Source organism: Hemicordylus capensis, chromosome 1, assembly GCF_027244095.1.
Source record: "Hemicordylus capensis ecotype Gifberg chromosome 1, rHemCap1.1.pri, whole genome shotgun sequence".
Lineage (NCBI taxonomy): Eukaryota > Metazoa > Chordata > Lepidosauria > Squamata > Cordylidae > Hemicordylus > Hemicordylus capensis.
In genome coordinates this window covers 449,967,504-449,972,931 of record NC_069657.1, presented here as the reverse complement: position 1 = coordinate 449,972,931, position 5,428 = coordinate 449,967,504, and the positions used below count along the sequence as shown (strand labels likewise).

Genomic DNA, 5,428 nt, shown 5'->3' with positions numbered 1-5,428 from the left:
CCCATTATCAGGGGAGACACCCTCGTCTCCCCATCAAAAGCTACTAATAAAAGTTCACAAAGTCGTTCATGTAGAAATGATAATAATAAATAATATGGCTCCCTTATTAAATAAACCTTAAATAAGACGGTTCGCAAAAAAGTTCACAATTTGAAAAGAAAAACAAGATACTAGTTCCCAGCAACATCCACCGGAGGGATGCTGTGTTGGGGCTGGATAAGACCAGTTCCTTTCTCCCTGCTAAATATAAGAGAATCACCACCTTATTATTATTATTTATTATTTATTTATTACATTTATAAACCGCCCCATCCAGAGGCTCTGGTACACACACACACACACACACACACACACACACACACACACACACACTTATTATTAATTATCACCATCATCACCATCATCATAATCATGTGAGAGCCAGCATGATGTAGTGGTTAGAGTGCTGGACTAGGACCGGGGAGACCCGGGTTCAAATCCCCATTCAGCCATAAGACTTGTTGGGTGACTCTGAGCCAGACATTTCTCTCTCAGCCTAACCTCCTTCACAGGGTTGTTGTGAGGAGAAACCTAAGCATGTAGTACACTGCTCTGGGCTCCTTGGAGGAAGAGCGGGATATAAAATGTAAAATCATCATCATCATCATCATCATCATCATCATCATCATCATGGTAGGCATTTCACTGTTCAGATATATGCCAGATCCATTTCAGGACAGAGAACCAGACTTTATTAATTATGTAATCTAAGTCTGTCATCCAGTGACATCACCTCATTACTGCTTCTACACACACACACACACACACACACACACACACACACACACACGAAACACTGTAATTGTTTGCATTACCGTTTACAGCAGATCAGATATCCATTTTGGCATGTTCCCCCGGTAGGCTCAGTCCCTCTAGGGCATCTCTCCCACTTACAGAAGCCCCTGTTTGTAATCTTACATTCCATGGTATCAGCTGCAGGTTGAGCATTTCCTGTCACAGGGGAAGAAAGAGTGAGCAATGTCACAAGTAAGAAAAAATGAGGGGTGATACAGGCATGGGGAGTATCATGCATTATTTGATAATGAGAGGCAATAATTCATTCAAGAAAATTTTGATATCTTAGGAGTCCATTGATCACTTTTGGGAAAGTGCATGGACAAACATAGAGGTTCCACAAAGATATGGGAGGAGAGCTGGTCTTCTGGTAGCAAGCATGAATTGTCCCCATTGCTACGCAGGGTCTGCCCTGGTTTGCATTTGAGAAGGAGCCCTGTAACATATTCCCCTTAGCGGATGGGGCCACTCTGGGAAGAGCATCTGTATGCTTGCGTGCGGAAGGCTCCAAGTTCCCTCCCTGACATCTCCAAGATAGGGCTGAGAGGGACTCCTGCCTGCAACCTTGGAGAAGCCACTGCCAGTCTGTGTAGACAATACTGAGCTAGATAAAGATCATATAGTATCATACATTCTGACACCCTTTGCCTTACTTTATACCTGATCTTGCCTATTCCTTTGTAGCAATATTTACCTGGAACGGATTGAAAGAAGAGTAAGAGGACTGCAAAGAGAAGGAAGAGGATCTTCATGACTGAAGTGTGGTGTAGTCCTGTTTCTTTGGGGAGCTGGAGAAGAGGTTTTGAAACCAGGCAGAGCTTCTGTTAAAAGGGCCATGGAGTGTCTGTATTTATTACATTTTGCAGAGAATTACAACATGGTGAGATTTGAGAACACTCTGATCTTTAATGGGCATTTGGAAAGAGTTCATTACTCCTCTCTTGCCACACAGTAATATGCAAACATTGCAATGCCCTTCCGTTGGCCCTGTGAAATGCCCATATATTAACCAAAGAATTTGGATAGCTTAAAGTGCAGTCAGTTTTGATCGGTGACAACTTTTAACTAGCTTGCTATGGCTGTGTGCCTTGAGACCTCTGCTCCAGTTTTGTAATAAAATCTTACCTCATGGGAATCTGGAGGAGTTTTATTTCAACAGCTTTTAAATTCCAGAAGATAGGGGTTCTCAGACTTGGGTCCCCAGTTGTGGCTCCCATCATGCCCTGCTGTGATGGACGATAGGGTGATGGGCATTGGAGTCCAGCTGTGGCTGGGGACCCACAAGGAAATAATAGAATTTTAGAGTCATAAGGTACCAATCAGTTTGAATAACTGAGCAGTGGGCGGGGGGACCCCTGTCCAATTCTCCTTCTCAGTCATTAAGATAACCATGTAGCCTTGGGCCAATTCCATGCTCAGATAAATAAAAAATCAAATGGATTAGTAAAAAAGTATCCTTACTTCCCTACCTCAAAACAAACTACCTTTTTCAGAGAAGGCATGACTTTACCTCCCCCTCTGAGAGACACTGAGGTCATTCACACCATCAAAACTGTGCTCTACTTGGGATTGGGAACTGTGTGTGCTCCCAATTTTTGGTTGTGTGGAAGAGAGGTCAGGAAAACCTGGGTAGGAGTGATTGTGTGGAAGCAAGATAGGAAGAAAAGCTACCCAGGTTTTCCTCCTACCTTGGTTCCACACAACCAACCAAAAATTGGGAGTACGCACAGCTCCCAAACCCAGGTAGAACAGTTTTTGATGTGTGAATGACCTCATTAATTCCTGGTGCTTAGCTGGAAATTGATGGTAATAATCAGCTTCCATTCATATGTAAAAGAGGACAGGTTTAACCTTTGGAAGAACGATCTTTGTGCCCTGAAGCAATAAGATTTTATGGATTCAAACTTTGGCTGTCTTTGAGAATATCTGTGGTTGAGAATTTACTGATGCAGTTCTATCTATCTATCTATCTATCTATCTATCTATCTATCTATCTATCTATCTATCTATCTATCTATCTAATACATTTCTATACCGCTCAAAACACAAGTTCTCTGGGCGGTTTACAAAACAATTAAAACAGTCAATAAATGATTAAAACATTTCAACAATTAAAATTAAAAGTTAAAACTATTAAAACACAATTAATTAAAACAGTATCTAATTAAAAGCCTGAGTGAACAAATGAGTCTTGACTGCCCTTTAAAAAGTTGTAAGAGATGGGGAGGCTCTTATTTCAGCAGGAAGTGTGTTCCAAAGCCTCAGCGCAGCAATGGAGAAGGTCCGTCCCCACGTAGCTACCAGACAAGCCGGTGGCAACTGCAGACTAACCTCTCCAGATGATCTCAATGGGCGGTGAGGTTCATATTGAAGAAGATATTCTCTTAAATACCCAGGGCCCAAGCTGTTTAGGGCTTTATAGGTTATAACCGAAACCTTGTACTCTGCCTGGAAACTTACCGGCAGCCAGTATAGCTATTTTAAGAAAGGAGTGATATGGTCTCTCCGAGATGACCCAAAGACCAATCTGGCAGCCGCACTCTGAACTAACTGCAGTTTCTGGGCAAAGTTTACAACATAGTCCATAGTTGTCATGGCCGCTATGAACTCCTGAGCTGCCCAGGACAAATTGGTCCCAAAGTGGACATTGAAGTCCCCCCACACCACAAGCCTGGGAGACTTGAACACCAAACCCGAGACCAAGTCCATCAGCTCAGTTAGAGAGCTGGGCAATTGTTACACCAACAGAAGTCCCAGTCTATCGCTGGTCCCCAAACTTAGGTACACACATTCAATTTGGTCAGATACTTCAACAGGGATCCTGGTCAGGGAGAGGTTATTCTTTTAGACCACAGCTACTCCACCTCCCCACCCACATCCCAGCACCTGCACTTCAACAGAGTTCTTGGAGGGAGAAGTCGGGACCAAACTGGGCCACCAGCCTCCCACAACCAAGTCTCTGTAATACATATCAGGTCTGCCCTTTCATCCAGAATCAAATCATGGATGGTTTCAGACTTATTCTGGACAGACCTGGCATTACAGCGGAGCAAGGTGAGGGTCTATGGGAGGTTGGCACTGTTCCCCAAGGTCAAAGAGGTGGCAGGACAGCCAGAAGGGGAAACAGCTAATAGATTTCTGAGTTCCCATCCTCTGTAATGACTCACTGACCTGCCAACTTTACTTCTTCTATTCCCTACCACCACCGGAATAGCCACTGAATTGTCAGGGGACATGCCCCCTGCCTCCCCATCCCAGACAAACCAAGACACATCTGAAACACCCTGGACCTAAACACAGCAGAAGCCAAAATAATACCACCTGGCCCTCACCCTTGCAGCAGATGACCGCAACACAGGCTCTCACCAATGGGCAGCAGCCATCTCTGAGAAGCAGATGTTAAGGTGTCTTCCTGCAAGGCTTCTGTAAGGCTTCCATCTATTAAAGATAGAAAATTTGGTATGTAAGAAAGAATGCAAGAGAAATGAAGGGATTGAGAAACAGCATCACAAAAAGAAAGAGGTAAAGACTAACAGGAAGGTTCAGGGAGGTGCAGTTTTCTTAAAATGTTTATTTTTGAAAGTCATGTAATGTAATGCATAATGTACTTTCCCTTTGCATTTGAACACTTATATAATAAATGTATATCTATTGTATAGTCTTATATTGTTATGGTACTGTAACATGTACATGACACTTGTTCCTTAAGAGAATAAGATAAAACTCTCTTGATAAAATTAACAGAATCCCTGCTGAGAGACGCTAATTCCTGGTGCTAAACTGGTAATTGATTTGCAAAAAAGGTGCATTCCCTGATGATGACAATCTCCATAGCCGTGCCCTCCATTCAGGGACATAGAAAGGTCAGCAAGTGCCTGTGCTCTATAAATTAGGGATGTGGAAATCAATTCAGGTACAAAACAATTTGTACCCAAATCTGGCTGATTCAGGTGATTTGTAGACAGAACAAATCACCTCTGTCCTCAATTGCCCAGATTCTGGTACAAATGAAATCACCTCAGATTTGGACCAGAAAAATTCAGAGATTCAGATCTCCATTTTGTGACCAAAGTGGGTTGGGTGGTAGTGCCCAATGGGTGGAAGCTACCACCCAAATTTCAAAGGAATTGAGCAAAGGTGTGATATTTAATTTTTTTTTTGAAGTTGGTGCATCTTTAAGCTTTTTCCCACAGGGAACAATAGGGATTTCAGCAGCCTTATAGCTCCATATGGGGGGCACCGGAGTGGCCCAGAGTGGGTTGTGGTGGGTGGTATCCCCCAATTGGTACAAGGAAGCTACCACTCAGATTTCAAAGAAATGGGACAAAGAGGTGATTTTTTTTTTTAAAATGTAGTTGGCATGTCTTTGTGGAATATTTGGGGAAGAGATGGGGTTTGGGGGACAGAAGAATGGGTCAGGTGGTGGTGCCCCAGTGGGTGCCTGCTACCACCCAGATTTCAAATACATTGGTGAAAGGGGTGATTTTTAAATCCCCCCCCGAAGTTTGTACATCTTTAAGCTTTCTCCCCATAGGGAATAATGGGGAATTCAAGCAGTCCCATAACTCCACTTGTGGGGCACCAGGGTGTCCCA

General features: G+C 43.3%; 1 long non-coding RNA gene across 1 annotated transcript; it reads right to left on the bottom strand.

Moving 5' to 3' along the window:
- Positions 1–1,607: 1,607 nt before the first annotated feature.
- On the bottom strand, positions 1,608–3,278 carry LOC128324118 (uncharacterized). Its single transcript, XR_008306654.1, has 3 exons — positions 3,166–3,278; positions 1,960–2,104; positions 1,608–1,655 (listed from the first exon to the last, which is right to left on the bottom strand). It is a non-coding gene; the product is annotated as an uncharacterized LOC128324118 (long non-coding RNA).
- Between the last annotated feature and the right edge of the window lie 2,150 nt (positions 3,279–5,428).